This window comes from Pristiophorus japonicus, chromosome 19, assembly GCF_044704955.1.
Source record: "Pristiophorus japonicus isolate sPriJap1 chromosome 19, sPriJap1.hap1, whole genome shotgun sequence".
Taxonomy (NCBI): Eukaryota; Metazoa; Chordata; class Chondrichthyes; family Pristiophoridae; genus Pristiophorus; species Pristiophorus japonicus.
This window is the reverse complement of record NC_091995.1, coordinates 51,980,309-52,004,705: the sequence shown is the minus strand read 5'-3', so window position 1 is coordinate 52,004,705 and position 24,397 is coordinate 51,980,309. Positions and strand designations below refer to the sequence as shown.

The window sequence follows — 24,397 nt, the reverse complement described above, 5'->3', positions numbered from 1 at the left end:
AAGTTTCTTAAACGATAAGGGGTTATGGGGAGCGGACAGGGAAGTGGACTTGAGTCCAGGATCAGATCAGACATGATCTTATTAAATGGTGGAGCAGGCTCGAGGGGCCATATGATCTACTCCTGCTCCTATTTCTGATGTTCTTATGTTTACCTAATTTATTGCACTTCCCCTCAGTATTCCCTAACCTCTCCTCCAACTTGGTGTTCTCCACAAATTTAGAAATTATTTTGATTCCAAAATCTTAATATAAATTTTGAACAAAATTTGTAATTTTTCCACTTGGGAACAAAATGGCAGGTTAGGCAGGACCTATTCAATGAAAGAATGGATCGCCCACGGGAACAATTACAGCATTAATCATGATGGGAATAGATGGCTGCTTAACAGATAACTACATGTGTTACTGACAGGAGTAGGGTTGAGGGATATGATCGGAAACCGGTGTTAGGTTTCGATGAGAAAAATCGTTTATATCCGGGGGTATGTTTGTCCAATCGATTTTATTTAGGATATGCAAAATTGTTATGTGTTTACTCAGTTCAGACATCGCCTGTCTTACAATATCAGCAAAAGTTAATATTAGCCCAAATACCTTTGATTTCCTACAATATGACGTCTAATATGGGGCACAGATGGCAGTTTCGATTTCCTTTAGAGATTCCTGTTTGTAGATGCCAAATGAACAACTTCTGGTCGCTTCCGATGGATGTAGTTCCATTTTTTTTCTGTGAGGCCATTTAACTTATTTAACTAAATTATACATGAGAGCCAGGGGTCGCTCCATTATGTTCTTTAATTCCTCTCTGAATTTGCTCTGGGACACTGCATAAATAAACGTGTTTGCGCAAGCACTCAAACACCTCAGCATATATCCGGAGTGTTCCGCAATGGTGAAAGAGTCATTGTAATCTGCTTCCATTAATTGTGTATCTGTAAATTGCACACAAATCAAAACTATGAAAAATAACATCCATAATGGAATACAATTTCAGATATAGCGAGAAGTAAAATTATGGATTTCCTTCGGTTCTCCATCTCGGGGTCAGTGTGATTCTGAACCTTCTTGTTTCCTTGGAGACCGCTCCTCACTCTACTGGCCAGTACAATGTGCCTGATGGTCAGGGCATTGAGCAGCATGATCAACAGAAATGGTGCAACTGGGGATAAAATGGTTTCGAACCACAAGAATGCTACCCATATGCGTAAGGTGTAGAAGCTGGATTTTACATAGCAGGACCAAGGTCTATTGTCAATTATTTCCCGAGATTCAAATGCAAAGTAGATTGGAGCATTTTCTAAAATGCTTAAGAAACACACCACTGCTATCACCACAGCTGCAGTTTTTTTGTGCAATATTTTGTTCGCAAATTTTGGTAACAAATAGCAACAAATCGGTCAAAGGTGAAAGACACCGTTAGCCAGACAAGGCAATCAATGAAATCAAAAAACAGGGCGAGTTTGAGATTACATATCGGAGTAAAGGTCAGGAATGAATATGGAAAATAAGCATCTTTAATCTCAATCAGAATGACTTCAAATATCAGGACCATTCGATCAGCTACTGCCATGGCCACCAGATAATGTGTGATGCATTTGGAGAGACCACACTTTCCATGTGAGAGAATGATGATTGTCACCAAATTAGCTGCAGAAAAGAGGAAATTAAATGACTAACTCTCCTTACTCTGACAGGATGATCAGTCGACAGTTCTTTGTTTGAAATTCATCGAATATTTTCTTATCACTCAAATCTCTCTTTTTGTTTCTCCCAATCTAGCGGATAAGCCTAGTAGTTCTGAAAAAGATAAATTTCTTTGTGAATACACGCCTCTAACCTATTCTGAGTTGCTTTCGAACAGAAAATGATGCTGCAATGACTGACATGGTTGGATCGTCAACTTTCCATCGGACCGAAAATGGGCATTTCTAACTGACGCGTGTAATCGAATTCGGCAGATTTTCATTTCCATTTAGTTCAGCAGAAAGGAATGTCTGGTTCGGTGCAAAAAAAGCTAACAGGGCGGCTCATTTGCTTATCCCTGTCCATCCATATACATCGTGGGGTAGCTTTCGATCTGTCCTTCCTGGTATAAACCGGCATTGCGGATGCACTATCAGGTAATAGCGGGCGGACGAAATACCGTCGCCAGTTTTATGCCAAACTTCAGATCATCATTTCAGTTATGATCAATTATGATGCATTGTAAGTTTCAATGTGATAACACGTTTCTGAATGCAATATTGCAGCAGAAATCCCGGCCTCCCCGGTTCTCAACGGCGTGTGTACGGACCTGGGAAGGTATCGCAAATGCCGGTTTTCCAATCTGTCACTCTCTGGCTTGACAGATCCAACACATCTCGGCAGCCAGGATATTCGCATGGGCAAGATTGCGGTATTTACCTATCTCTTGCCAACGAATGTCCTGAAATCTCTTGTGCCTGGTAACAGCAGGCACATAGCCTACTTTTTACCAGCATAAGAGTTTTAATACATACAAAAACATGTAAAAATAAAAGTTAAAAAACACATGTTTATGTTAAAAACCCTGCCCACTAAGGTAAGTTTATTTTAAACCTAATTGTAAAACATTTTTAAAAATCGGAAAAATTTATATTTTTCCAACAGTTATTAACTTTAATTTCAATTAATTTCAATTACATGAGGTGTATTTTTTATTTTTTATTATGCTGTTTAGTGTATTTGTTTTTTACTTTTCATGAATAGCAATGAGAACTCGTAGATATGGAGTTCACATTGCTATTAATGAGAAACCTGCGGAATACCTTACCTGATTGGTTGTGCAGTCACACATGCACCTTCGACATTAGCACCTGGAAGATGCCCTGCAGTGAAGCGCCTGCGGGACCACCAGGTAAATTCGTAAAAATTCTCCGGTCAGAGGCTTTCATTTGAAAGTAGCCTCTGATCGGATTTTCGGGGCCATTATATTGTTTAGTCTTGTGAAAATTCTTACCCAATGTTCTCCCCGTGCTTTTCCTCAGCAAATAGCCAGCAAAGGAAGATTTCTTAGTGATACATTGTTTCATGTTCACAATATAAAGAAAATCATTTCATCTTGGATTTCGTCCAAATTACGTGTCGCCCGAATTGCATACATCAAAGTAACCGGTTAAAGCCTGAGTGATACGTGGGACCTGAGAATGGGCAGAGGTAATTTTATGATATGTAAGTTATTATTAGAAATGTGGACGCTGGTTTTCCTCAGAGCAATCATTTCAAGCGTATTTGAGATTTAGTTTATTAATAACGTGCAATAGCGATTAATATCAAACAGAGCTTTGGAAATATTGACTGTGCTTTGCAAACAGGACCAGGATTGTCTTGGGTGGCAATGCGCAGGCCGCCCGTTTTCTGCCCACTTGATGTCCAATTTCTTAGACCAATGGAGCTGAATATCGGGAGGGCGTATAACAGGCATTGCACGCAAGAATTCACCCCTACCCCCGCCACCCCAGATAGCTGCTGCTACATGAGTAGCCGTCATTAAATAATTTTTTAGCATTTCTCCTAGATGTATTTCAATCTGTGCATTTGAATCCAAGTATCAAAATTATCCTCCATTTGACGACATAAAAACGGTTCTTTGGCGTTCTGGCGTAACTGAATAATATAAAAAACAATAGTTGTTGTCTCAGATTGAAATCTCTGTCAGAATTGCAATCTCAAGTTTGGGAAGTGTAGCTTGTAGCAAAATAGAATTAGAAATTCCTATGACTATATAATTACCATATCTCAATTTATTTATTCCCGATTTTGCACTTGATGGATGACTCTATATTTCCCCTTCCTTCAGTTTTCGTAAATAACAATTTATAACATTCTACCAACAGATAGGTTAATGTTTATTATTGATTTGAACTATTTTTCTTTTGGTTTATCAAACGACAAGAAAGGACCAGCAAAGAGGATCATTTCACCTTTACCACATGGATGATATTTGGGCTAGAAATGAAAATCGGAGGCGCAACTCTCGAGTACACCTGCAATCTGTAAAATAATTACCAATGTACTTGCTGGCAACCAGGCTGTGAACACTTGCGGCTTCAGGCCCCGAGGTACAAGGCAGTCTAATTACCTGCGGATCCCAGAGACACAGGCGGTGCAGAACCGTACACTGTCATAAACACCGCAAATTCAGGGACAATTATTCTAGGCACTCTATTTCTACCATGCATAGAAAACTTGGGATAGATTGTGGTCTCTATCACCTAAGCATTAAATATCAGCCGAATCTGTGGTAGAAATTGGTTTTGGGCAGTAGCGCTGAACAGGAGGTAGGCATCGGCCGTCTATTATCTGCCTCGCTTGCGATTGAGTTCTACTGAAGTCAATGAACTTGAACACCAGATGGGGAGTGAGAGGCAGACACGGTGGTGCCATTCTACCCCATTGTGTAGAAAGGAAAATCTGGTAGCTGTGACCACAAGTATCAACGGAACCGCCTGAATTTTTCCACTGATAATAATGGAGGACATCCGCTCTTTTTAAGGAAGCCTATCCTCCACGGAGGATTTGGCTTTTTGTATTTGGCCGAGGTTATGCAGAACACAGCTGTAAAGACTGAAATCTATCCAATGGTTACCAGAAAACTCACCACTTGGATTATAATCACAACCGCGCAGCAATAGCTGGATGCGTTTTAGTAGCACGTGTCTCATTTTGCTTTGTGGCTTCAGAACACCAAATAATTCTAACTAAAAGCAACAGAGTATATCGCACAGTTTCAGAATCAAGCGCTTCAGGTTGCTCTAAAAGTTCTATTACCGAGTAGTTGCCTGAGATTAATGATCTCGCCTGGCAACAACATTTACACCCATGGATTTCCATAGTCTGTGGCAGTGATAGAACTCATTGCTCCAGTCACAACTCGGAAAATTAGGGCGGGAAATTGATATTGGGCAGTGACTTAAAAATGGTGATAGTGAACTGGCGGTCTATTTTACCCAAATTACATTTGCATTGACTTACCTCGCACTACCCTTCGCTCCACCAAGATGCTGCCAAATAACCAGGTGGTGAAGACCAAAATCTACACTCTATGCTAGAATTACAGAATAAATGCACCAAAAACTTCGAATTGCAAAAAAAAAATGGTTCTCTCAACAAGAAATGCCAGTTGAGGCTCGGCTTTCAGACTTGTTGACACGCTGCTGGACAGCTGCATGCACCAGAAGGGCGCCCGGAGCCGCTCCGTGTAGGGAAAGGTGGGGATCTGATGCTAATCTGGCAGCCGGTTAGGTCTGTGGTCAGGTTGCAATCCCATGGAGTCTACAATACTGCAATTGTGATCCAGAGTGTATAAGAAATAGGAACAGGAGTAGGCCATACGGCCCCTCGAGCCTGCTCCGCCATTCAATAGGATCATGGCTGATCTGATCATGGATTCAGCTCCACTTCCCTGCCCGCTCCCCATAACCCCTTATCCCCTTATCTTTTAAGAAACTGTTTATTTCCATCTCTTTCTGTATTTGTGGGCCTGGGGCAACACTTCTGTTAATCCTGGCTTCACAAAAATCTATTTGAAAATTTTCTTTGTCTTTTCTTGAACAGTCTCCAGGAATCGCTTTAAGGACTGTTGGTTTGGCTAATCCATCCGATACTAATACTTGTCCCAGATACAGAACTACAAGAATGATTATCAAGGCCGAGACATATTCAAAAAATTGTTGAAATGAAATAGTCTTTGTAAACAGTATCAGAGAAACTTGGAGATTTTTTCAGTTATTTCTCTGCAAATCAAACACATTAAAACAACTCGGTAATATCATTACAGCGACAGCAGGAACAGTGACACAGTGAAGCAATGTTAAAGATGAGCATTAACTGGTTATTAGCGGCTTACCAGGAAGACCAACTATTGCAAGAATCGGATAGTAAATGTTTTCTATCTGTATGATTACCGACTGTTCCATATTGGGAGAGAAGCGACGTTGCCTGTAACAGTTATGGAGAGGCAGATCTTTGCACTGCAAAGAAGCTCAGTTATAGCTAAGAGGACCCTCAAGTGACACATGAGCATTAAACAATGATTGGCATCAGTTACAGTCAGTTGAACAAACAGATTAAGGTGAGTCATATTCACTGTTACTTATCAGAGATATTTTACAATGAGTTTGCCCATTAAAAGAATTAGGATTTTAGAATATTATTGCCATCATACGTTCCAAAGACAATATTGAAACATCTCCATTACTGCAGTCATGGTACACGGCTCCTGAAGCTTAGGATATTTATTTATAGATTCGTGCAAGGATTTGATGGAACAAATGCGCATATTTTGATAGATTAGCTCTCTCTAGATCTTAGTAACATCAAGAATGTACTCTGCCTTCTTTAACCTGTACTATATATAATTTATATTAAAGGAGCTCACTATCACAGGTAATATCGAAGAGCATTCAGATACAGACATAAGGTGATATAATCTGTGACAGATGATCCGCATCTCTGAAGTGAGGACATTTGCATGGGCAAGCTTGTGGTATTTACTCCGATCTTGCCCAGCAAATGTCCTCAAAATTCTTGCGTGTGAAAAAGCAGGCGCATAGCTGGAGTTTGACAGATCGGAAAAGCCGGTTTCAGCGCATGCGCATTGTGCGCTGAAAAACGGCTTTTCCGATGTCTTCCCGGGTCTGAAACTTCGTACATCCCGGACAGGCAGCAGATCTTGTGCGGATGTAAAAGAGGGATTAGAGTTAGAACAGCAGTATAACCATTCGAATATCATTTGAGTAAACCCTCTAAAATGCTTAGCCTAGTTGGTCGTGAAATTTCATTAAATAATTCCATTGTTCTCATGGCAGTGATGACGTTAACTGTGAATACGTGTCAGTCTGTGTAAAAATAAACATCAGATCATTTTTATGAGTTTTTATTGGTCTTTGTCCACGGCCTTGTTTGGAAATTCACCAAGCAGAAATGTAACCAGTTGTGCTTTGCCGAGGACTATCTATTTGGAGTGTTGATACACATGGATTAACAATCTGTGGATTTCATGTCTCTGATTGGGGAATGATTAATCTATGTTTTATGAGAAGGAGCCAAAATATATAGACATTTAAACAATGCTTCACAAACTGTAATATTTGTCTAAATCCCATATTGTTGATTTGAAAGGATTCACTATATACATCTCGTCTCAGGATTTCTTGCCTTTCGTTCTGACTGGAGATCTGTAATGCTGGTCACAAACACCAGATCAAGTAATGTTCGGGCCAGAGCAGAAGCGGAAACTACAGCTCTTATAGACTTTATTTTTAGTCAAGGAAGGGAGAGTGAGTGGCGCGAGTATTTGGGAGAAACAGTGGGCAAGCTGTGTCGATTTTAATGGCCGGGTATAATTAGTCAGCCGTCCGCCATGTTACGTCCCGCAAACTGCCGGAAAGTCAGTGACAAGCTGCTACCGGGCCGGTAAAACCATGTGGCAGGAGGGGACAGCTTCAGACCTTCAAGGGACCGCTTCCGAGCACAAGGACATCACAGTCTCCTACAGCAAAGAGATCTGTTGCATGTTACACAACGCTGCAAACACCCCAGTGATTCCGAAAAGGTGCTGGATGATGCCCCAAGAAATCAGGGTCAGTAGACTGATGTCACAGAGCCAGAGTAGAAGGCAGAGCTTGGGGAACTATCCTGGGCTCCTGGTCATGTACAGAGGCGACAACAGCTGATTAGGAACAACTTCATTGGCATAATTTCCAAGGCCTAAGCATTAACAGTCCTAACATTATAGTGACCCAATGGCAACAGTTTGATCTGAATCACATTCTCACTGGTGACCCTTTAGCACCAGCACCAAGTTGGAAGCCCATGGTATTTCTCCCTGACATTGGACCAATCTCACTAATCAGCAGCAACAAATCATTTCAGATTCCGTCCTTCTATGGTTCACAACTACACGTTTCCAGTAAGCAAGGGACAGTTGGTGGTAGAGTATACAGAACAGAATTGATTGATGTTCAGCAATGATCAGCCTAACTGTATAGAGAGAGCAGCTTTTCGGTTTCTGTATCTTTCGAGCTCTTCGAAGAACTACTGAAAACCTGCTCCTTTACGCACCATATTTTGCCTACGTCACATTTGCATGTCATAGATAGGACCTCATGATGATTTTATTCTCAAATCCTTCAAAGACAGTCTCTTCATTTAAACAGTTGTAGTGGCTTATTCAAAATCTATTACCCGCAATGAAGACGTCCTGCAATTGTTATTAATCTCATTGAAGTGCAGGCTTTATTAACTGTTATCTTTGTGTACTAGAGCGAATGGATACTTCTGTCAATGTTTACTACCCTAGCCCCTAAAGTTATACTTTAATCATTCATGGCTGACATCATTACTGTCACCTAATTCCTTACACAAGCAATTCACGTAGCAGGGGGCTAACTCTGCATTCCTCAGACGATACATCAAAAGTATCCTGTTTATTTTGAAAGGACTGTTGCTCCAAGATAGAGAGAAGTTCGACTTTAACACTGAACTCCCCAAGATATCCAACATACATCTCGCCAGGATGTCCAGTATTCATAATACTTTTGTAAAACAAATATTTTTTTACTTCCACTGTGCCAGGCTTTGGTAACTACACCGGTCATTTTTTAATGTCCCTCATCTTACTTGTCCGTATAGTTCCTTCAGTGGTGGTAGCTTCAGAGTGGGATGGCTGATGCCTTGCGGCAAGAGCCTCCTGTAACTGAAATGGACTTTGTCTCATCGCAGCTGTGAGCCATGAGAGATCAGCTGGTGATTGGAACTCCAATGTCAAAGCAAAGTCTGGAAAGTGAGGACGAGAATAGGGTAAGATGGGAAAAAGTAGATAAAAAGGTGAGAAACCCGGTGACAATGGTCAAGGTATTGCACCAATAGCCTCTGAATGCGATAGTACATTAGCTAACAGGTTGCTGGCAGGTTGCTGGGAGGGTGTCAAATTGAAAACAAAGGCATAAAATGTGGCCAAGACTAGTGCGAGGTCAGAGGATTGGGAAATTTTTAAAAGCCAGCAGAGAACGACTAAAAGAATGATTAAGAAAACGAAGATGGATTATGAAAGAAAACTAGTACGAAATATAAAAACAGATAGTAAGAGTTTCTACAGGTACATAAAAAAGAAAAGAGTGGCGAAAGTAAATGTTGATCCTCTGGAGGATGAGACTGGGGAATTAATAATGGTGAACAGGGAAATGGCAGAGACATTGAACATATATTTTGTATCAGTCTTCATGGTAGAAAACACTAAAAACATCCCAATAGTGGACAATCAAGGGGCTATAGATAGGGAGGAACTTAATACAATATCTATCAATAATGAAGTAGTACTAGGTAAAATAATGGGACGAAAGGCAGACACGTCCCCTGGACCTGATGCCTTATATCCTAGAGTCTTAAGAGAAGTGGCTGCAGCGATTGTTGATGCATTGGTTGTAATCTACCAAAATTCCCTATATTCTGGGGCAGTCCCAGCAGATTGGAAACATAATGCCCCTATTTGAAAAAGGAGGCAGACAACAAGCAGGAAACTATAGACCAGTTAGCCTAACATCTGTCATTGGGAAAATGTTGTAGTCCATTATTAAGGAAGCAGCAGCAGAACATTGGGAAAAACATGATTCAATCAAGCAGAGTCAGCATGGTTTTCTAAAAGTGAAATCATGTTTGACAAATTTGCTGGAGTTCTTTGAAGATGTAACGAGCAGGGTGGATAAGGGGGACCTAGTGGATGTGGTGGATTCGAATTTCCAAAAGGCATTCGATAAGGTGCAAAATGAGAGATTACTGCACAAGATAAAAGCTCACGGAGCTGGGGGTAACATTTTAGCATGGATAGAGGATTGGCTAACTAACAGAAAACAGAAAGTCGGAATAAATGGGTAAATTTCTGGTTGACAAACAGTGACTACTGGGGTGCCGCAGGGATCAGTGCTGGTTCCTCAACTATTTACCATCTATATTAATGACTTGGATGAAGGGACCGAGTGTAATGTCTCCAGGTTTGCTGAAGATACAAAGATGGGTGGGAAAGCAAATTATGAGGAGGATACAACAAATCTGCAAAGGGTTATAGACAGGCTAAATGAGTGGGCAAAAAATTGGCAGCTGGAGTATAATGTGGGGGAATGTGAATTTATCCACTTTGGCAAAAATAATGGAAAAGAAAATTGTAATTTAAATGGAGAAAAATTGCAAAGTGCAAATTGGGGGTCCTTGGTGCATGAAACACAAAAAGTTACTTTGCAGGTACAGTAAGTAATCAGGAAAGCAAATGGAATGTTGGCCTTTATTGCAAGGGGCATAGGGTATAAAAGCAGAGAAGTCCTGTTACAACTGTACAGGGTATTGGTGAATCCACACCTGGAGTACTGCGTGCAGTTTTGGTCTCCGTATTTAAGGAAGGATATACTTGCATTGGAGACTGTTCAGAGAAGATTCACGAGGTTGATTCCGGAGATGAGGGGGTTGACTTATGAAGGTAGGTTGGGCCTAAACTCATTGGAGTTCAGAAGATGAGAGGTGATCTTATTGAAACATATAAGATAATGACGTGGCTCGACAAGGTGGATGCAGAGAAGATATTTCCACTCATAGGGGAAACTAAAACTCGGGGACATAGTCTTAGAATAAGGGGTTGCCCAATTAAAACTGAGATGAGGATACATTTTTTCTCTCACAGGGTTATAAATCTATGAAATTCTCTGCCCCAGAGAGCTGTGGATGTGTAGGTTCAGCCATCTTAATTACAGAGTTCAAACTTGTGAGACAAAAAAAAAAACAGATACAGACTCAGGATGTTTCTTTTTCTCACCGTTCTCCAGGTGGTTAACGTTACCAAAATAATCAAAGGAACTACGAGCAATTTATGATATCATGAAGTGCACAAATATTCCTTAATTATTAGCCTGCTCCAAACCAATTCCTATTATATTTTTTAACAGTTAAGACGTGCCTCTCCTCTAAATGATTAAAAGAAACAAAGACACTCTCACCAGACCTTGGTCAGTGATTCCATGATTCCCTAAGTAACTGATCAGCTTACCAATCTCTTGACTGCAGCAGCAGCCGAGAGACTTTGCACTGTAATTATATTTAGAAACTTGGCTCTATGCTACTGCATACATGTTCCAAACTATCCAGAATATCAAAATGGTCTGCAGCTTGTCATTCTTTAATGTTATATTCCAGCTCAATGTTACTTCTCAATCAGTGGGACAGTTACTTAGGAAGGGTTTGTTCCCTTAGAGTCTTATCGATCCCTGGGACAGTGAACTCAATTGTCTGTATTTCTTAAAGTTCAAGAAAAAGGTCTCTTGGCCTGCAATATATACTGGGTTACAAGGATTTAGTCAATGTGTAGGTTCAGCCATCTTAAACGCAGAAAATTGTTTATTCTTACAGCCCCTTAAAATTATTTGCAATGTATAATGGGCAGAGTATAAATCAGGAAATTAGAGGCATATATATCATGGGTGACTTTAACCTACAAATAGACTGGTCAAACCAAATTTGCATTAATAGTATGGAGAACGAATTCATGAATGTACACAAGATGGTTTTCTACATCAGTATGTTGAGGAACCAACTAGGGAACAGGTTATTAAAGATCTGGTCTTGTGCAATGAGACAGGGTTAATTAATAATTGTTGTAAAGTGACCATAATATCATAGAATTTTACAATGAGGTTGAAATTGATTTAGTTCAGTACGAATCTAGGGTCTTGAATCTAAACAGACCAAACTATGTCGGTATGAGGGGCGAGTTGTCTAAGGTAGATTGTGAAATTACATTAAACAGTGTGATGACAGAAAAACAATGGCTAGTATTTAAATAATGAATACATAAATTACAACAAAAAATAGTATTAGATTAAATGAAGTGGCCTATAATTTTGCCAAAAAGAGTAGTACGCCTGACGATTGGGTGGAATTTAGAATTCAGGAAAGGAGAACCAAGAAATTGATAAGGAAATAGAAAAAAATAATGAGGGTAAATTGGCACGTGACACGAAAACAGATTGTAGACGTTATATAGTTATGAAATTAAATGTGGGATCAGAAGAGGCCGAGAGAGGAGAAATTATAATGGGCAATAAGGAAATGGCAGAGATATTAAAGAAGCACGTTCTATCTGTCTTTACGGTAAAAGACACAAAACAATTCTGGAAATAATAGGGAACCAAGAGTTTGGAGAGAATGAAGAACTTAAAGAATTCAATATATGTAAAGACGTAGTACTGGAAAAATTAATCGGTCTACGTGGTGACAAATTCCCTGGACCTGACAACCTGCATCCTCGTGTTTTAAAATAACTAGTTGCAGAGCTAGTGGGTGCATCGATATTAATGTTCCAGAATTCCCAATATTTTAGAACAGTCCCCTTTTATTGGAAAGCAGCAAACATAACCCCGCTAGTTAAGAAAGGATGAGGAATAAATGGGGAAATCTAGGCCAGTTAGCCTGATATCAGTAGTAGAAAAAAATAATAGAATCGATTATTAGGGACGTGGCAACAGTATAATTAGAAAATTGTAATATGATGAGGCAGAGTCAACACGGTTTTATGAAAGGGAAATAGTGTTTTACAAATCTGATAGAGATTTTTGAAGATGTAACTTGTAGGGTGGATAAGGGAGACCAGTGGATGTCGTGCATTTGGATTTTGAAAAAGCATTCAGTAAGGTGCCACACAAAAGCTTATTACACAAAAAGTGGATTTTTGGGATGGGGGCTATATATTAGCATGGATTGATGATTGGTTAATGGACAGAAAACAGATAGTATGAATAAACAGGACATTTTCGGGTTGGCAGGCTATAACTAGCTTTTTACAATCTATATTAATGACTTCGAGGTTATTCAAGACCGAGATCAAACTTTTTCCCATAATTTGGAATCATTACGGAGTCTCCCACCTGACACTCAAAGGGACGTACTTACTTGTTAAAAATTCTTTTGACTTGTCTTTTTGACTTCCCCAGTATCGTGCTACAAATCGATTAATTTGATCGGTTTAATCTACCACTTGTTCCAGCCACTTGGAACTACGTGGCGTTATTGTCAGGGGACTCATCCCTGTAAGTGTTCACTGGCCTTGCGTTCTCATGAGCCTCCCCGTCATGACCTGATATGGGGAAACCCCTGTTGTTTCATGAGATGTGGACCTCATTGCCATAAAGCACATTGACAGCATGTTAGCCCATTGAGTGTGGTGGTCCGTGCACAATTTTTACATGTTAACTTGAGGGTCCTGTTCCCCCTTTCGACCCTCTGAACAACTGGGGGTGGTGAGCAATATGTAATTTGTGTTTTATCCCCAACATTTCCTGCAGGTGGGTAAACATTTTACCGGTAAAGTCGAAACCTTGATCAAAGTCCACTTGTACTACAAAGCACATGATTTAATCGTGTTTTGGCTGTCATGATTGCAGTGTTGGAGTGGCTGTGGATTGCTTTGATCATTTGGAGAATTGATCCATCACCACTAGGGCATGCTGAAAATTGTCTTGCGCCTGTGAAATGGCCCCATGAAGTCTATCGGGAGGTGAGTCCATGGCCCTTGATGTGGGGGTGCGCTTTGAAGCAAGGCTCGGTTAGTGCACGCAGAAGGATTGTGCTGTAGGTATGGTAGGCATCGTGCCACATATTGGTCGATTTTTTTCCCTCATGGAAGGCTACCGAGTTGTGAATGCTACATTATAGAAGGTTACCAAGGCCAAATAGTGCTCTGCTGTGGGGTGGGAGTGAAAGAAGGTGAGCAGTTCCTGACCCACCTCTGGTAGAACATACACAACCGGGCAGGTTTTTGGCTTTAATTTAAGCATCAGCAACTGCTCCACTGATTGAGGGGCAGTGACTAGTATGGTATTGGGAGCCCAGGCTGTTGGCTGAGGAAGGGTTCTGCCTTCCTCGTACCAGTCATTTACAATGGCATATAGCCAGTATATCTGCTGTAGAGATGTTAAATCTAGGTGATCTCTTGGGGAGGCCTTGCTGACAGCAATGCGGGGTTCAGCAACTATATCCTCATAGTTTCATAGACTCATAGAAAATCAGAGCAGTAGTAGGCCATTCAGCCCTTCGAGTCTACACCGCCTTTCAATATGATCATATCTGATCCTCTACCTCAACACCATATTCCCGCTTTTTCCCCGTACCCCTTATTGTCTTTTGTTTCTAGAAAACTATCTATCTCCCTCTTAAATATATTCAGTGACTTGGCATCCACAGCCTTCTGTTTATCGATGTTACACTGCATCGGCCATGTGTTTGCCCACTCATTCAACCTATCTAAATCGCCTTGCAGCATCTTTGCATCCTCCTCACAACTCACAACCCCACCTAGTTTTGTGTTGTCAGCAAACTTTGAAATATTACATTTGGTTTCCTCCTCCAAATCATTTGTGAATAGCTGGGGCCCAAGCACTGATCCCTGTGGTACCCCACTAGTCACTGCCTGCCACCCCAAAAAAGACCCGTTTATTCTTACTCTCAGTTTCCTGTCCGTTAACCAATTTTCAATTCATGCCAATACATTACCCCCAATCCTGTGTGTTTAATTTTGCACACTAATCTCCTATGTGGGACTTTATCAAAGGCCTTCTGAAAATCCAAATACACTACATCCACTGGTTCTTCCTTATCTATTCTATCAGTTGCATCCTCAAAAGCTCCAGTAGGTTTGTCAAACATGATTTTCCTTTCATAAATCCATGTTGACTTTGTTTAATCCTGTTGATATTATCTAAGTGTGCCGTTATCACATCCTCTTTAATAGACTCTAGCATTTTTCCTATTACTGACGTTAGGCTAACCATTCTGTAATTCCCTGCTTTCTCTCTCCCTCCTTTTTTAAATAGTGGGGTTACATTTGCCAACTTCCAATCTGCCAATCTCCAATCAATATTCTCCATCTCCCCATCAATCACAGCCTCTTTGGCTGCTCTGTGTGCTCTGGAATTTCCCTCACTATGTGGACCTCCTTTTCTATGGGCTGCTACCTTTCCATTGAAGCAGGGCTGTGATCGCTGTTTTAGTTATGAGCAGAGCAGGTGTAACCAGGTCCCATGGAGCAGGGCCTTACCGTCTATTGTATGACAGTCATTTTTGTGGTATAGGGGCCAGGAGAGCATGGTTTTTATAGCATAGGCACTATCAGACCAAATATTCAAGGGTCTATCTGAGGTTCCATTCACAGCGGTTAGATGTGTGCCGATTTCTGCATATTTTGGAAATTGTCGGTTGCATCTTTGCTGGATATCTCTCTCTGGCAATACCACAGCACACCTGGTGTTGGGGGGATCACTCGATGTGATGTGACGACTAATATATAGACATCTGGGGCTCCCTGTATGGGCATTTTCTGCACAGGATAGGTCTCAAAGTTAATTGAGGGTAACCAGCATTCACGCAGGTCCCACTCTTACATCAGAAATTACAGCAGCAATGTGGTGGGTTTGGAAATGATATCAATGTCTCTTTCCATGAATTCCAATGTCCATTTGCTGAGCCGCTGTGAAGAAACTAACGAATCTCCAGGTTTCATCTGTCGGCTCAGAGGTGTGTGACCTCTGTGCAGGATTATCGGTTGTGGCCCTGCAATAAAGGTAACATAGAAACATAGAAACATGGAAAATAGGTGCAGGAACAGACCATTCGGCCCCTCAAGCCTGCAGCACCATTCAATAAGATCATGGCTGATCATTCAACCTCAGTACCCCTTTCCTGCTTTCTCTCCATACCCCTTGAACCGTTTGGCCGTAAGGGCCATATCTAACTCCCTTTTGAATATATTTAACGAACTGGCATCAACAACTTTCTGCGGTAGAGAATTCCACAGGTTAACCACTCTCTGAGTGAAGAGGTTTCTCCTCATCTCGGTCCTAAATGGCTTATCCCTTATTCTTAGCCTGTGACACTGGTTCTGGAACTCCCGAGCAACGGGAACATTCTTCCTCCTTCTAACCTGTCCAATCCCGTCAGAATTTTATATGTTTCTATGAGATCCCCTCTCATTCTTCTAAAATGATGTACCGCCCAGCAGACGGCCAGCAGGCGGCGTACGCATGCAGTATACGTTGTTTCTGCCCGCTGCAGGATTCGAGCCGCATATGCAATGGGCTGTAGTCGATTAGCTCTCGTTTGGCAATGAGGCTTTGTTCTGTGGCTCCGACCTCCAAACAGGCGGAATCAGATATGCGACCTGTATCACTACAGTTTTTAAGTTAGTCATGGACTGGGTGTGAGCATCAGTCCATACCGGGTGTATGTCATCACGCTGCAGTTTTATCAAATCACGCAGGGGCTTGCGCACTCTGCAAAGCCTGGGATAAAGTTACTTTGGTACCTCATCAAACCCAAGAATGATCGTAGGGATGTTTTGGAAGTGGGTAATGGCAGTCGCTATAATATCTCCATCTTCTGAGAGTCAGGGGATGATCTCTCTGGAGAAGTGAACACTCCTAGAAAGGTGACCCATTCTTTTACCAATTGAGTCTCATGGGGATTCACCTTTCGTCCCGCTTGAGCCAACATTGTCAACAGTTTGTGCAAAATGGACAGATGCTCCTCCATGCTGTCAGTTGGCAGCAGTAGTTTGTCTACATACTGTCGCAAGCAGGTAGCACGGGAAAAGTATTTTATGATTGTAGCCATTCTGTTGTGAAAGATCGTGGGGGCATTGTGGAACACCTGAGGCGGGCATGTCCAGGTGTTTTTCTGGTCCTCAAATCTGAATTTGTACGGGTCTTCCCTTTTAACAGGGATACTCCAGCATCCATTGGTGATGTCGAGGGTGAAGAAGTACTTGAAATGAGCAGGAATTTGAGATAATATGGCGAGAGCTCATCTTACGACCAGTGAGTAGGCTGGCATTACAAAACTTAACTTTCTGATATCAATAGTCAGTCGGCAGCTGCTATCAGGCTTTTTAACTGACCATGTGGGTGAATTGGTCGTGAAAGTGCCTTTCCAAACAACACCCTGCTCGGGATTTTATGGTGTCTCGTATGTAAGGGTGACTCTCTCTTGGGGTGGGGTAACGTATAGTGAATGGGTGGTGAGGGGGGGCGGCAGCCCTCAATAGTTTCTTCATCTGACATTTTTCTACAATCGTGCATTCATGTGACGAACACCGTTAGCTTTGACACAGCTTCATTTTCGCTCCTCGGAGGGTCATATTCAGATGGCTTTTTAATATTAAAACCGAGTGAGCATCAGAAATTTCTATCACTCTTGCATTATTTCTTAATCCCATCCAAACAAAATCCTGATCATAATTTATTACCGTGTCATACTGATCCAGCATATCAGCCCCTAAAATTCCCCCTCCATCGGGGGTGGTCATCAGCATCGGCGCTGGGACCTTACAAGTGAGAACTCCCAACTGAACTTCAGAGGCCTTCCTTACATACGTGGTACTTGTATCACCATTAAACCATTTAAGGACCATACAACCCTTGCCCGCCACTGCATGGCATTCAGGGTATGCGGTGTGGAAGATGGTAATGACTGATCCTGTATTGATAAGCATAATCTGCTGTCTGCCCCCTTTTAAGACATCAAGGACGACTGTTCTCCCGCTACCATCACATCAGAACTGCACTTCCGACCAATCTTTGGGCACCGCACCCCGTCATAAGGAGGTTCCTTGGAGGGGTCCGTCCAATGGGTGTGCTTCGACGATTGCGTGCACCGGTAAATAATTTTGCATCCCCGTGGCTATTTGGACTTTCATGAGAGTTATCAACTTGTCCAATCGTTGGTCCATCCCAGAGGACTTGGATTGGTCCTTCTTTAGAAGGGTAACTAACTGAGCCAATTGTTGTTCCATTCCAGAGGATTTGGGTTCGTCCCTCGGGAGGTACCTATGCGTTGCATCATGGTCCGGTGCCCGTCTGGGTCTGCTCCAGTCTTTTGCTAGACGAAATTGCTTTTTACAATTAAAGCTCTGTCCCCTAAAGAGGTAATCCCTACATCCTTCCACCGCTGGCACTGGTTTCTTTGCAGTAGGTGGCGACTTCACCTTTAACTGATCTTTTACCATCTCCCAGGCTCTTTGAGCGCTGGTCTCTATATCTATCCACTGATTGGCGGGCCTTACGGCTTCGCCCTGGGTAGTTTTACATAAAGAGTGGAGTGGGTCAGGAACATCGATTTAAATTGTACCTGATTCTGGGTTCGTTCATTGATATCGTACAGATGATTACTAAAGGCTCTCGGGGTCACATCTGGGCGCTGTTTGGTCTGACTAAGCATAGCCACTAAGTTTGAGTTTCAGATCCCGAAATGCTTTCGGATCTTGGTCATTTCTGCATTGGTCACTGCGCCATAGAAACAGAAAATAGGAGCAGTAGTAGGCCATTCGGCCCTTCGAGTCTGCACCGCAATTCAATATGATCATGGCTGATCCTCTATCTCAACACCATAGTCCCGCTTTTTCTCCATACCCCTTGTCTTTTGTTTCTAGAAATTATCTATCTCCCTCTTAAATATATTCAGTGACTTGGCCTCCACAGCTTTCTGTGATAGAAAATTCCACTGGTTCACCACCCTCTGAGTGAAAACATTTTTCCTCATTTCGGTCCGAAATTTCCTACCCCGCATCCTGAAACTGTGACCCCTTGTTTTAGACTCCCTAGTCAGGGGAAACATCCTCCCTGCATCCAGTCTATGCAACCCAGTCAGAATTTTATATGTTTCATTGAGATCCCCTCTCATTCTTCTAAACTCTAGTGAATACAGCTCAAGTCGATCCAATCTTTCCTCATACGACAGTCCTGCCATCCAAGGAATCAGTCTGGTGAACCTTCGCTGCACTCCCTCTATGGCAAGTATATCCTTTCTTAGGTAAGGAGACCAAAACTGCAACAGTACTCCAGGTGCAGTCTCACCAAGGCGCTATATAATTGTAGTAAGACATCCTGTACTCAAATCCTCTTGCAATTAAGGCCAACATACCATTTGCCTTCCTAACTGCTTGCTGCACCTGCATGTTTGCTTTCAATGACTAGTGTACAAGGACACCCAGGTCCCTCTGTACAGCGACACTTCCCAAGCTATCACCATTATGCTGAAGGATTGGGTCAGGAAGATTATTTTTTTAGGGAAGTGGAGCAGGCCAACAGGAGGACTTCTGTTAAGTCTCGCTTCTCTAACTCGGGGTGACCCCTCCTGAATTCTACCCACCTCCTATTAACTCCCAGTGGGTCATCCCCATCATTAATGGACCCCAACTCGTGGCTACATGCCGTGGCATCAGCACCAGATATGGGCCGCAAGCCGGTATGGTTACTGGTGATGTGACCATGCACATTATGCCATAAGGAAGTGGTTACTACTGTCTCCAAGGTATCCCATCATTCACCACCATCCTGGGGATTATACTGACTGCCTTCCTCCTCCCAATCCATCACCTGCTTGTCCCCTTCTGTTGTCTCTGTTATGGCTCCCCGTGTTACTGTGGATACTGGGGCCTGCTGCTGCCCTAACTTACTCTTTAGCCTCACTATCTCTACTTGGCACCAGGAGTGGTCTGCCTCCCTATGTGGCCTTTAATTGCTTCACTTAATGCTCCCCTAATATCTTCTAACTCCTGCCAGAGCCTCAAGCTTTCCAATTTAGAGATTGTTTAGCTGCAATCTGCTTTCATTTGACTCAGTGATGGCTGCTCCAGCATTTAAATTTGAGAGGCTTTGTTGCTGTGGCAACGAAGCTGCCTGTTCGGCACCTCTTTCTAATTGCCGAATACTGTGGCTTAATTGATTGATTTCTTGCCTCGACTGTTGGATTTCTCCTTCTTTTAACTTTTCTAACAAGCTGTATGCCTCTTCTCTCTGTTCTTTTATACTTTGAATCTCTTACTTGTAATTCTTTAAAATCTTGTATTTCTTCCCTTAAATTTTGATATATTTTGCATCCTGCCACATGAGTTCCTACTCTCTCTGAGCACAGTAATGTACCCCGAATGGCAAGAGACCGTTTGCCCGTTTGGACCTTAGCTTTCCATCTTCAAGTCTCTCCTGGATGAATTCCACGAGCTTCCCAAAGGACACATGTTGACTCTTACAGATACATGTGCCCATAACTTTTGTAAGTCCCCGAGGGACATCTTTTCATATATTTTCGCATGGTAGGCTGCAGCTACATCTTTGGCTGGCTTTTTGTACATCATTGATCCCTTCATCCTGTGTCTTTGAATTTAACGACTGGTGGTTCCCTCTTAAGCACATCCAACTACCGAAACGATTGCTTCTGACACAAATCTCCAGATCCGTTTAACAGTTTATAGTTTTGAACTTTGCAACACGGGTTAGAATCGCAACTCCTGAGATTTCCGATTGATTAAGAGAATAATTAAAAGCTCCATCGCCAGATCCCGGAGGAGCCTCCAATTTTGTAAAATTTCCAAACCTCTCTGGTATTAAATTTACAGCAAGAACAATTCTTTTAAAACCATTTGGAATAATTTTATTAAACACACACACATGCACGTAGCCTATCAGACAAACAGCAGTCGACGAGTATTCTATGGGCTCTACATAATTATAACAGGTAAGGTAATGAGTTACAGATTTAGAGAGACATATACTTCCATTTGAGTCAAGCAACTAACATGATCTTCTTTCTTGCTTCTGGTTCAGTAGACGGAGGTTTCCTGCTTTGCTGTGTGGTTGTCGAAGAAGAGCAAAAAAGGGAGAGAGAAGCTCTGGGCTTGATTTTCATACGGACCATTGTCTCTCAGAAAGCCCAGGATTGGGTTGTGGATCCAGAGCATTCTTCATTGGCTTTCCTTACACATGTGACTGTAGAAATTGGAGCCATTCCTTGATTAGGTTAATTGTTTTCCAATTAACACCTTTTCTGGTTTGGTGAATTTCGAAGCCACGCTCCTTTTGTTCCTGAAGCTCTGCCCAGCCTGAGAAGACATGAACTTGGAGGTATCCATCTTGTCTCTTCAAAGCACAACTTCTCTGTAATCTGCACTTTTTAAATATCATCATCATCATCATAGGTAGTCCCTCGGAATCAAGGAACACTTATTTCCACTCCTGAAGTGAGTTCTTTGGTGGCTGAATGGTCCAATATGAGAGCCACAGGCTGTCACAGGTGGCACAGATAGTCGTTGTTGAAAGGTTGGGTGGGACCGGTTTGTCGCACACTCTTTCCGCTGCCTGCGCTTGATTTCTGCATGCTCTCAGCATTGAGACTCGAGGTGCTCAGCGCCCTCTCGATGCACTTCCTCCACTTAGGAGTCCCTGGCCAAATATCACCCTAGGTGTCAGTGGGGATGTCACACTTTATCAGGGAGGCTTTGACACCGAGACTACCAAAGCAAGTGTCTACTCGGAGCTCCTTCAGAGCAAACGAGCCAAAGGTGGGCAGCAGAAACGTTACAAGGGCACCCTCAAAGCCTCCCTGATAAATGGCGACATCCCCACTGACACCTGGGAGTCCCTGGCCAAAGACATTTATACATACACACTGAATCAATTTGTGCATTAATATACATTTTTATTCTTATACCTGGGATTGTGCCCCCTAGTTCTAGACACTAGCCAGGGGAAACAATTTCTCAGCATCTACCATGTCAATCCCTGCAGTATCTTGTATGTTTCAATGAGATCATCTCTCATTCTTCTAAACTCCAGAGAATGTAGGCCCAATCTACATAATCTCTCATCATAAGACAGCCCTCTCATCCCAGCAATCAATCTAGTGAACCTCCATTGCACCGCCTCCAAAGCAAGTATATCCTTCCTTAGACAATGAGACCAAAACTTTGCACAGTACTCCAGGTGTGGTCTCACCAATGCCCTGTACAATTGTAGCAAGACTTCCTTACTCTTATACTCCAACCCCCTTGCAATAAAGAACAACATGCCCATTTTCCTTCCTTACTGCTTGCTGTATCTCATGCGAGCTTTCTTTGTTTCTGGCAGAAGGACACTCAAATCACTCTGAACACCAACATTTAAAAGTTTCTCGCCATTTTATAAATATTCTGTTTTTTATTCTTCCTACAAAATGTATAACTTCACATTTCCCTACATTATACTCCATCTACTACTTAACTGCTCAATCACTTAGTCTATGTATATTCATTTGCAGACGCTGTGTTCTCCTCACAGCTTACTGTACTATTCTCGCTTTGTAACATCAGCAAACTTGGATACTTTGCACTCGATCCCCTCGTCTAGATCATCAATATAGGTTGTAAATACTTGTGACCCAGTGCTGAAGCTTGTGGCACCCCACTAGTTACAGCCTGCCAACCTGAAAAAGACCCGTTTATCCCTACTCTCTGTTTTCTGTCCGTTAACTTATCCTCTATCCATGCAAACACATTACCTCCAATCCCATGATCCCTTATCTCATGTAATAACATTTTATGTGGCACCTTATCGATTGCCCTTTGAAATCCAGCCTGTCTGTAATCACACCCACTGGTTCACCTTTATCTACCCTAGTTACATCCTCAAAAAGCTAAGAAATTTGTTAAACACGATTTCCGTTTCATAAAACCAAGTTGACTCTGCCTAATCATGTTATGATTTTCTAAGTGCACTGGTACTACTTCCTTAATGGATTCCTGCATCTTCCTGACGACTGATGTCAGGCTAACTAGCCTGTAGTTACCTCTTTTCTCTCTTTCCTCCTTTCTTGAACAGCAGTGTTATATGTGCTACCTTCCAATCCACTGGGACCGATCTAGATTCTAGGGAATTTTAAATGATTAACAGCAATGCATCCACTATCTCTGTAGCCACCTCTTTTAGAGCCCGAGCAAGTATACCGTCAGCTCCAGGGGATTTGTTGTCTTTTAGTCCCATTAGTTTCACTTGCACTTTTTCTCTACTTATATGAATTACATTAAGTACCTCACCCTCATTAGATACTTGGTTCCCCAGCATTTAGGTATGTTTTTTGCATCTTCTACTTTGATGACAGATACGAAATATTTGTTTAATGTTTCTACCATTTCCTTATTCCCCATAATAATTTCTCCTGCCTCAGCCTCGAAGGGACCAATGTTTACTTTTGCTACTCTCTTCCTTTTTACATATTTGTAGAAGCTCTTACAGTCTGTTTGGATATTTCTTGCTCGTTTTCTTTCATATTCTAATTGTTCCCTTTTTATCAATGTTTTGGTCATCCTTTGCTGGTTTCTGAAACTCTCCTAATCCGCTTTTTACTAGTCTTTGCAACATTGAAGGTTCTTCTTTCAATCTAATGCTATCCCTAACTTATTTAGTTAGCCAAAGATTTATCAACTTTCCCATGTTTCTGAACAGAATGTATTTTTGTTGAGAATTATGAAATATTTATTTAAATACTAGCCATAGCTTTAATTTATGTTTCCAATCTACCTTAGCCAAAACGCCCTTTATAGCTCTGCAATTGGCTTTATTTATGTTTAATACTCTAGTTTCAGACTACAGCACTTTCAGGCAAAAGGACCGGTTGCTAACGGCCAGGGGACCGGTGACTGAGGGCCAGGGGACCGGTGACCGAGGGCCAATGAGACCGGTGACTGAGGGACAACGGGACTGGTGACTGAGGGCCAGGGGACCGGTGACTGAGGGCCAACGGGACCGGTGACTGAGGGCCAACGGGACCGGTGACTGAGGGCCAATGCCAACGGGACCGGTGACTGAGGGCCAACGGGACCGGTGTCTGAGGGTCAGGGGACCGGTGACTGAGGGCCAACGGGACCGGTGACTGACGGTCAGGGGACCGGTGACTTAGGGCCAACAGGACCGGTGATTGAGGGCCAACGGGACCGGTGACTGAGGGCCAACGGGACCGCTGACTGAGGGCCAATGAATCCAGTGACTGAGGGTCAGGGGACCGGTGACTGAGGGCCAACGGGACCGGTGACTGAGGGCAAACGGGACCGGTGACTGAGGGCCAGGGGACCGGTGACTGAGGGCCAACAGGACCGGTGACTGAGGGCCAGGGGACCGGTGACTGAGGGCCAACGGGACTGGTGACTGAGGACCAGGGGACCGGTGACTGAGGGTCAGGGGACCGGTGATTGAGGGTCAGGGTCCGGTGACGGAGGGCCAGGGGACCGGTGACTGAGGGCCAACGGGACCGGTGACTGAGGGTCAACGGGACCGATGACTGAGGGCCAACGGGACCGGTGACTGAGGGTCAGGGGACCGGTGACTGAGGGTCAGGGGACCAGTGACTGAGGGTCAGGGGACCGGTGACTGAGGGCCAGGCGACCGGTGACTGATGGCCAACGGGACCGGTGACTGAGGGCCAACGGGACTGGTGACTGAGGGTCAGGGGACCGGTGACTGAGGGTCAGGGGACCAGTGACTGAGTGTCAGGGGATCGGTGACTGAGGGCCAGGGGACCGGTGACTGAGGGCCAACGGGA

At 42.8% G+C, this 24,397-nt stretch overlaps 2 pseudogenes; both read right to left on the bottom strand.

The window, feature by feature from the left end:
• Nucleotides 1-24,397, bottom strand: part of LOC139230222 (zinc-binding protein A33-like) — an 853,736-nt pseudogene that overhangs the window by 493,138 nt on the left and 336,201 nt on the right.
• Nucleotides 593-8,982, bottom strand: LOC139230457 (probable G-protein coupled receptor 139; annotated as a pseudogene).